Source organism: Rattus norvegicus, chromosome 8 (assembly GCF_036323735.1).
Source record: "Rattus norvegicus strain BN/NHsdMcwi chromosome 8, GRCr8, whole genome shotgun sequence".
Lineage (NCBI taxonomy): Eukaryota > Metazoa > Chordata > Mammalia > Rodentia > Muridae > Rattus > Rattus norvegicus.
Window position 1 is genome coordinate 121,356,469 of NC_086026.1, and position 10,517 is coordinate 121,366,985.

The 10,517-nt window shown below is 43.0% G+C and overlaps 1 pseudogene; it reads left to right on the forward strand.

The window, feature by feature from the left end:
- Window positions 1-406: 406 nt before the first annotated feature.
- LOC120094512 (small nucleolar RNA SNORA17) lies at window positions 407-520 on the forward strand (annotated as a pseudogene).
- Window positions 521-10,517: the final 9,997 nt, after the last annotated feature.

Consider the following 10,517-nt stretch of genomic DNA (forward strand, 5'->3'; position numbering starts at 1 on the left):
GTATATTCTGATCTAATGTTTGAATTTTTAACTTGTAAGAGCCCTACATCTGAAGAACACACCGTAATAAAATATCAAATTAAATTCAAATAATTAAAGTTAGGAAAACTGTTCAAGTGCTTGGCACACTTATTAGACACCTTTTAAATAAGCTGTGACTAAAGACCTGACAGAGTCAACTTGAGTACGGAAGGGTTTCTTTGGCTCACAGTATAAGGGAACACAGTGTACTGTTCAGTACCACAGCAGCAGCAGCACAGACAGCTTGTTGCATTGTGTTTATGTCAGGAAACAGAGAAAGCAGAATGCTGCTTGTTCTAGTTCAGATTCTAGTTCTGTGGTAAAACACTTGAATCTAGAGCAACTTAGGGCTTATTTAAACTTATATAATAAAATCCATCACTGACTTGCCCCTAAGGGTGTTACAGGTGTTCATCAGCAGATGACAGAGAAGAGAAAGGTTATGTCTATGCTCGGAGCTCTGACGTGTGGACATCTGAGTGATCAGTAGCCTAATATTCCCTGAAAAAAAAGCAAGCCTAACATGGCCACTAGTCCAGAGCCAGGCAGGTTCAGGACAGGGAGGAAGCCCAAGACTAGAAGAACCTCACCTAAAACCACCAACCCTTGTCAGGTGTAACCCTGAGACAGATGACCATCTCAAGAGTCCATTCTAGTGTGCCAGGCAAGGAGTGAGCCCAAAACAATCACCAGACACATGCAAGGGGGCCCAGACAGGGACCTAATATGAGATGACCACCAAATCTGCCAATGCACAGGCCTGGGGGAGCAGACCAGGCCTAAGATGACCTCAGTCCAGTGCTGTAATGCTTGACTAGGGTAGAGCACTTCTGAGACCACTCATGAGATGACCCCAGACATCCAGAGAAACTGGGCACCAGTAAGAGGAGCAAGCAAGCGGTGGACGATTGGAAGAGAAAGAAAGTCAGAAAGAGGGGTAGGGACAATAAAGAAAGGTGGCACTGGAGACTAGAGAATAGGGAGGAACAGCCTGATGTGAGTAGCCAGTGGTGCCACCTGACACCATGGTGGGGTCCTGGCCTGTGCTGCCACCAGGAATCATGTGTGGGTCCATAACCTTGCAGTAGCAGGGGTCTGCTATGACCAAAGCCCAGGTGGATGTTCCTGGCCTGGACTGTTGCCTGAGGACATGTTTCTGTTTGAGGACTGGACAGAACTGACCCACTTCTCACATGGATATTGTGAGGGAGCTGACCCTGGAGTCATGAGAGAAGGAGAGCTGATCTCACCCTGAGACAGCTTTAGTACCTGGGAGAGTGAGCCCTGTACATTGTAGGAATTGTGGGTAAGTTGATCTGAGGACATGAGTGTGGGAGAGCTGGCCCTAACACACATCTCCCATAGGGTCATAGAGAGGGAGAGATACCCACCTCGCCCCTTACCCTTCACCACCTGCAGCAGGCAGGAGACCTGGCTATGGTGTCATGAATTCAGAAGAACTGGCTCTGCCCATCACAGATGTATCATTCAGGAGAGCAGAACCCTACACCTCACCAGCACAGCACAGTAGAGCTGACCCTGGTGGCAGGAGTGACAGCAAACCAGTCTGGAAGGCATGACATGGGAAAGCTTACAGTGCCACTTATCTGCAGTGAGGTGACATGGTGAGGTGACATGGGCAACAGAGAGATTTCCCCCTGCACTGCCCCTCACCAGCTACAGCAGGCAGGAGATCTTGCCCCAGGTCATAAGAGCTAGAGAGTTGGCCCTGTTCCTCCCCTATTGTAGCACTCTGTAGAGGAGGACCTGGACCTCGCTTGGACAGTGCAGCAGAGCTGACCTTAGATGTGAGCGTTGCCGGTGGGCCAGCCCTGAGGATGAGTGGAGAAGAGCTAGCCCTGCCTCTTGTCTGCTGGGTGGTGGCACACACAAAGGAGATATACCCTCTTCCCCTTCCTTGTCTCTCATCATCTATGACAGGTGGGAGAACTGGCCCTGGTGTCGTGAGAGTTGAGGAATGGGCCATGTCCCTTACCCAGCTGCAACATTCAGAGGGCAGTCCTTGCATGTTGCCTGCACAGCAGGGTAGAGCTTGCCCTGTATAGGGTTTATAGGTGAGCCTGTCCACTATGGCATGAGAGCAAGAGAGCTGGTAGACAGACCATATATGGTTCACATACTCTCAAGCCCAGATCCAGGGCTTTGGATTGGCCTGCATCAACATCTACCCCATCAATAAACTTCCGGAGTGCACAAAGCGGCTGGTCCTACAGATCCAAAACCACAGGATCTCCATGACACAGGGTGATAAATGGGATCTGACAACTGTCCCAGAGAAGATCCAGTATTGAAAGTGTAGCAGAAGGAAGACCAACAAGTCATCGCAATAAACACTTGCAAACAAAGTGTGGACAAAAAGGCTACACTGTGAGACACACTGTGATACTCTACAGCTTCCACAACAAGATTTTTTCTCTGTTGGGGTGGAAGTTGGAAAGGTGGAAGGTGGGTAAAAGGGGAGAAGGATTGGTGTGCATGATGTGAAATCCTCAAAGAACCAATAAAATGTTTAAAAGAATCCATTCCTGAGAGAACAGATAGTAAAGCAGAAATCATGGAAGAGGGCTGTTTGCTGACTAGTTCTGAGCTCATGCTTGTCTAGATTTCTTATGCAGACTAGGGCCACCTGACCAAGGAAGGATTCTGCTCACAGTGGGTCAGGTGATTCAATATCACGTAATAATAAAGATACCCTCTAGAGTAATCAGCAATCCAGACTTTGCTCTACAATGACTCTAGGATGTATTGGGTGGACTAAACTATGACACTGGACATAACCATAGTGACTTCTTCTTTACATTCAGTTCTGGGACCTCAGCCCAGAGAATGATGCCAAGCTCGCTTAAGGGGAGGTTGGTCTTCTTACAGAAACAAACCTAGTCTAGAGCTTCTCTCCCAGGCATGTCCAGTGGTCCAGCTGGCCAAGCTGCCATTGATATTAACAATCATGCTCTCATTCGCCATTGTTTCCCCCTCTTTCTCTTACCATAACATGCTGTGCCAGCTTCTGCTGGCTTCTCTCACATTCTCCCTCATGTCTCTTCTTATGTGTGCCAATACAATTCCTAATGGCATCACGGTCTAACAGCCTTGTTAGCTACTCAGATCAAGCTTTTGGAAAACTGGGTTAAACTTTGGACTACTAAATGGAGACGAAAGTCTGTCTGGCAGTATGGAGACGAAAGTCTGTCTGGCAGTTTGGCTTCAATGGCATGCGTGAGTTCTCCCTCCCCTCACGATGGAACGTCACAGTTACAGAGCTCTCTCCAGTGCTCAAGCTTCATGTTTATCAAATGAGCGAGAACCCACGGAGTTCAATGTGACTCTGAATCTTTAATTTACAACTGATAACTATTCTGCATCAGGGCAAAATAGTAATTTGTCCATGTATTGTGCTTGCCTTATATACAGTCAAAATTTTGTGTTAAATTCAGTACCCACTACGTGCCTTGAATGAAAGTGAAATTTCACCATTTGTGTTTCTAGCTACTTCCAACTCTCCAGTGAACGTATGAAAGGCTTAATGGCATAGCATCGCAGGAGAACATGCATCTAATATTTCTAAATCAATCAGTCGATGCTTTTCAACTTTTACTAGGAGGGGCATACATGTGCATTAAAGGTCTGGATGATTCAAAGCCTGATGTTGAGATGGAACCTGATAGCCGGAGACAATGCCCCAGCATAAATCAAAGTCTTAGGGAGGCCGAGTCAAGTTATTCACGACACCTGGCTGCCAGTTTATGCACAATTTATCCGGCATCTTTGAAACTTTCCACCTAATGAGGCATACAGTAAGGAGAAAAATGAGTTGGGAATGTATGATACATTCGGAAAAGGTAGCAATCCAATTTATAAATCTGCATCGCCCCGCCATCTGGAGGTGCCAGATTGGCAAGGCTGTAGTCAGCATTCTGTGTATTAGCCATGCCTCACAAGACGAGAAAGGAAGCCTCTTCATGCTTGTGCATGCTCAGATTGAAGGACTCCTTCGGCATGCTGATGGCCAATGTGCAGTAGCTCCTCGAAAAGAGCTTTTTCCTATTGTACTGCTTTCAAGAGAGTGGGAGGCAAATGGGGTGAATTAGATTCTTCTTGGATAACAGCGAATAGTCAGGCATGAAGAATCCCCCAGTTAGTGCTGACAGTGCATTGTTAACTCTCTCCTGAAGCCTTGTTCCCTCTGGAGACAGTTGAGTACATTAACTCCACAGCTTAGGTGGTGGCCAGTACAGGGAGTTCCTTATTTCTATGAGGAAGTGTGAACAAACACTGAAGCACTGTATACAGCAAGAGTGAAGCTACGTGAGTGTACAGTGGAATTGTGGTACGTTTCAAATACCTCTTTTCCTTGAAATAACCTTGGACAGTTCTCCTATCCATTGAATGTGTATCTATTTGAAAGACCTAGATCTTAACACGTTAGCTATACACTTTATAAACTGTATTCCTATTTATACGGTTAGTCTTAGTACATCTGTGGTAAGACCCTTTAATAACATTGATAAAAAGAACGAAGCCTAGAAATGATTTACTTTCCGTTAAATAATTGCATTAAAACACCAACATCAGCCATGTTTGTTTACAGGGAAACACTGCCTGAAGATTCCCAGCATTAGTAGAGTAGAAGGCATATGTAGTTCTATGCTTGCAGACAGACACACTCAACTCTGGAACTTTCCATAAATCTGTGATTTTGAATTTTAACAAATCTATGGTTCAACTTTTGAGATGTTGCTCTACTGAGCAAGTCTGAATGGGACAGTGTAAAAGAATCAGAAGTCAAACGGAAGGTACCATGTAGAGGAAAGACACTGATAGAACTCTTGTCTCTATCAAGGAAGTCTAGAAATTTTTAGAATCCAAATAGACAATGAATGAGAGGGAATGATGATGAATTTAAACTTCCCATAAGAGAAAAATGAAACTAGGGATTTGTTCCCTGAGTGATGATTAAAAATAATTTAAAAAGTAAAATAAGACTGATCTCCAAGAAATAGGCTGTATGCAATTTTGTTAGAAGGAAACTCAAGAGTCAAACAAATGACACTTTTCCCCTTAACAGTCTGACTTAGTTCTGTTTTGTCTCTGATGCTGAACTGATCAATTTGTCTAATAGAAATTGGAATTGAAAACTGTCCTGGAATACTGCAGGGTATATTGAACAAGTGATGGAAGGTGTCATTCATACTCTTCTGGTTCAGGAGGCTGACTGACTCATTACTCAGGTTAAGTTCTTAGTGGGCGCTTGAGTGGATGACTGCAGAAGCTGAAGACAGAGAGACGAGAAGCAGGATGCCATCCGGGATGATCTCAATTGAAACATTGTTTCAAACTTACCCAAGTGCAAACAGCATTTTGATTGAAAACTCTGTGAAATGGGGATGAACTGGGAATGAAAAACCTTGAGGTTTATCATTGAATAAAAGGTATAGTTTATATGTTTTCTCAAGAGTGTGCATATCGGATTAATCTTTGTAGAAGTTCTTTCAAAATTGTAGTGGAGGAGAGACCAATGCTTATAGAAAGAGAAATTCAGAAACTTCATCACTATTGTGATGCTTTTCTCTTTTTTCTCTGCCCACTGAGTTTTCTCTCTCTCTCTCTCTCTCTCTCTCTCTCTCTCTCTCTCTCTCTCTCTCTCTCTCTCTCCCTCCCTCCCTCCCTCCCTCTCCCTCTCTCTCTCGTGTTTGTGTGTGTGTATGTGTGTATTATGACTATGCATGTGTGTGTGGTGAGTGCATGCCTCTGTGTGTGTGTGTGTGTGTGTGTGTGTGTGTGTGTGTGTAAGGACACCTGGGGAGTCAAAGGAGAGTACTAGGTGTTATCACCAGAAGGTTCTCTTGTTGCTGCATCAGCTTATACCGGGCTACATTGTCCCTCAAGCATCTGGGAAGTCTCCTGCCTCCACTTTCCCCCTTTGCCATATTTGTACTGGAGCTATGGAGAGCAAGCTGCCTTGTCCAGCTTCATGTTTGATCTGGGGACACACCTGTGTGACATGTTTTTGTACTTGCTGAGCTATCTCCTCAGTCCTTGTTAATCTTTCATATAACACAGTCTTTTCCCTCCCATGAGCCATGTGATGTTATCAGAACACGATTACCTGTTGCATGAATCATAATACTTCTATGGCATACTATGACTGTGATCAGGACTTAACGATTTTTGTATTAGCATAAAGGGTGTCTTGTCTAATAGACGGATGTCTTTTAGAGACTTCTGAATGTGTGTACAGTATGTGTGTGTATTCATGTATGTGAATACGTGTCTGCTTTTTATTTTGTCTGATTCCTCTGTGATGCTAGGTTTTCTTAGAGATGAGCACATGCTGTCTGGGAGAACATATGCAGGTCCTGTGTCTTTTATCATCGAGAATCACCTGCCAAAGTCCTTCTACATTATTAACATTCAGCCATGTTTACTGGGATGGAAATGATTTGTAACATGAGATGTGTAAAATACTCCTAAGAAACCAGTTCTGGTGCTGGAGACACAGCCCTGTGATTAAGAACACTTACTGAATCTTCTCCCAGAGGACCAGGGTTCCATTTCCAGCAGTCATGTCAGGCATTTCATGACTACTGGTAATGGCAGTTCCAGAGAATCCAACTCTTTCGTCTGCCTCCTCAGACACATGCATGTTGTTGTAAAAATATAAAAAATTAAAAAAATAACATTGTCTTTTATCCTCCTTAGGTCCAGCACCTCAGTGCCCGAAGATATCTGCTGGATATCTTGCCAGAAGCACACATTTCAATTCTGTGGCGGCCCAGACTAGCTGCCCCACACTCCATTACACTTAAATCTACACATGAAAGAACACACAAAACAATAACCTTAGATCCAATTAATAAGCTATAATTGCCCACCTAAACGTACAAAGCCCGTACCATCCATTCCTTAAGAACATTAATAACAAACTGTAAATACACAGAGCAGAATCTTAATGTCCTGCCACGGCTTCTCTCCCTCTCCCTCCTGTCTCTTTTTCCTTTCCATTCCAGTCTCCTCCTCTTCCTTCAAACTTCTCTCCTGCCCATTCTCCCTCTCATCCAATGACAGGCTCCTTCTATCCTATAACTGCCCCTCATCTGAATTTTACAAATTCAATGGGAGAAGGTTCTGGTGAAGTCACCTGAGTCCTGAGCATGTGACTAGGCAGCAGTCCTTGGGCGGTGGATTTAGCATCAAAATACAGATAACTCCATAGCAAACCACAACACCCATGCACACCCACACAGGAACACAGGTATCATGACTAGAATCCTTACCCTCCACCTGACCCAGTCCATTGAACTAAATCTCTCAAGGCCATAGCTGGGGATGGTAAGAAAGGAGCATTTGTCCACAAGGGAAAGACTAACAACCTCTCTCTAGGACAGAGATGGATGGGAAGGCAAGAAGAAAATACAAAACCACAAGCAGGAAGGAGAATGCCTTTGAGTGCTGTCTGCGGTCTTGGAAGCCAAAGCCAGCAATTGTCACCAGCAATTAATAAGGGAATATTCAAGTTTTTATTGAACTGATTTTTCGAAATGACTACTGTGTAACACATTCATCTCTCTGGTGACTGTCATAACAATGACTTGACCTTCTAGCCAAGGTCTAGCAAGAGGAGGCAGACATATTTACAGTATTAACCCTCAGGGTGCCAGTCACATGGTAAATGTCCAGTAACAGCTAACTAAAGTATATGTGTTCAGCACGGAACCACTCATAAGCTGGGGAATGAGCCTGCTTGAGATGAAGATACGGTTTCCTGTCAGGTGGATGAGGCAGGGGACAGGATAATAGGGACATGAAGGAAAGGCAGGGGCTTTGCTCCTGTTAGACAGGTTATTCTCTCACGGTGGATGAGCGTGACTATGTCTCCAGGAAGAAAGGCTTCCCAGAATAGCAATAGCATCTGACACTGCTGGGAGGAGTTTGATGACTGCTTAAAGTTCAAATCTTCACTCCTTAACATAGGCCATGCAGAGTCTTGTCTCTCTGTGCCTCTGCACACAGCTCAGCTTTAGTTCCTACATGCAAAGTAGTTGTGAGGGTGAGAAGCTTCAGTAGTGACCACTATGGAACACTGTAGTGGTTAAGAGTAAAATCAATAAATCACAGGCCAGTGTCTGACACCAACATGCAACATGCAGCAACATGCTCTCCTTGACTAAAGCCCCCTCTGGAGAACACCACAGAAGATGTTCATGTTGTAGAGGGGACACTCTGGGAATAGCTGCGACAGTTAATGGAAACGCTACAATTATTACCACCGGTTTATGAAAATCTTAAGGTATTAACAGCTGGCTGGTCACTATGAAACAGGCTCAAAGTTTTAGACAGAGAAAATAGTAATCTCAAATACCATTGCTTGAAATGAAAATTATTCCATAGAGGGGAAAAAGCTACAGAAAGTAGAAGTTGCAATGCAATCTAATGTTTAACCCCTGTTTTACTAAAAGTGATGTAACAGAAAGTTATTTAGAAGTAATAGTACAGGTCTGTAATCCCAGCTACCGGAAGAGTGGAGACAGATGAGTTCAAAGTTCGAGACCAGTCAGGACTAGACTGTGAATTCAAGACCATTTGAGCCAGTGAGACCCTGCCTCAAAATTTAAGAATAGGAAAATGTCAAATTATGTTTAATATGTTTATATATAAACATATATATATATAAATTGATACAGACAAATAAATATTTATCCTATAGAAAAAATACATAATACCATATGAGTGGTTTGGATATAAATGCATGTATATTACATATAAATACGGTAATTTTTTATTCTATGCCTGTATACATATGGATATATAGAGAGAGCCATTTATTATATAGAAACACAAAATACCATATGAGTCATTTACATATAAATATACTAAATATATTTACACTATTGAGTATTTATAATATATATAACTTCAACTTTAATAATATAGCAAAAACATCAAATTTGACCTTAAAGTTGAAGTATATGGTATACAAATTTTATTTAATTAGTTAAAATTTTTAGTTAATGTGTGTATGAGTGCTTATGTATATGTGTATATTTGTGGGTATGTGTACCATGGCTCCCATGTGGAGGTCAGAGTTGAACTTGGGGAAGTTGGTTCTATTCTTTTAACATGTATGTCCTAGGGTCTTTCCTCTCAGTTGCAAGTGCTTTTAATTATTGAACTATTCCATTAGACTACAGATTATATTTCAAGAAAGATATCTTTTTTTTATCTTATTCATCATTTTCTTCTATCCTAGACTTTAATTGATTGGATGAAGTCCATGTACAAAAGGAAAAATCATCTTTTCTCCAGAAATGATTATTCTGATGTTATTTATAACTCTTATAGTAACACCTAGAATACTATTTTGCTAAGCATATTGTCCAAGATCTCAAACTTTTCTTTTTTTTTTTTTTTTTTTTATTAACTTGAGTATTTCTTATATACATTTCGAGTGTTATTCCCTTTCCCGGTTTCCGGGCAAACATCCCCCTCCCCCCTCCCCTTCCTTATGGGTGTTCCCCTCCCAACCCTCCCCCCATTGCCGCCCTCCCCCCATAGACTAGTTCACTGGGGGTTCAGTCTTAGCAGGACCCAGGGCTTCCCCTTCCACTGGTGCTCTTACTAGGATATTCATTGCTACCTATGGGGTCAGAGTCCAGGGTCAGTCCATGTATAGTCTTTAGGTAGTGGCTTAGTCCCTGGAAGCTCTGGTTGCTTGGCATTGTTGTACTTTTGGGGTCTCGAGCCCCTTCAAGCTCTTCCAGTTCTTTCTCTGATTCCTTCAACAGGGGACCTATTCTCAGTTCAGTGGTTTGCTGCTGGCATTCGCCTCTGTATTTGCTGTATTCTGGCTGTGTCTCTCAGGAGCGATCTACATCCGGCTCCTGTCGGCCTGCACTTCTTTGCTTCATCCATCTTGTCTAATTGGGTGGCTGTATATGTATGGGCCACATGTGGGGCAGGCTCTGAATGGGTGTTCCTTCAGTCTCTGTTTTAATCTTTGCCTCTCCCTTCCCTGCCAAGGGTATTCTTTTTCCTCATTTAAAGAAGGAGTGAAGCATTCACATTTTGATCATCCGTCTTGAGGTTCGTTTGTTCTAGGGATCTAGGGTAATTCAAGCATTTGGGCTAATAGCCACTTATCAATGAGTGCATACCATGTATGTCTTTCTGTGATTGGGTTAGCTCACTCAGGATGATATTTTCCAGTTCCAACCATTTGCCTACGAATTTCATAAACTCGTTGTTTTTGATAGCTGAGTAATATTCCATTGTGTAGATGTACCACATTTTCTGTATTCATTCCTCTGTTGAAGAGCATCTGGGTTCTTTCCAGCTTCTGGCTATTATAAATAAGGCTGCGATGAACATAGTGGAGCACGTGTCTCTTTTATATGTTGAGGCATCTTTTGGGTATACGCCCAAGAGAGGTATAGCTGGATCCTCAGGCAGTTCAATGTCCAATTTTCTGAGGAACCTCC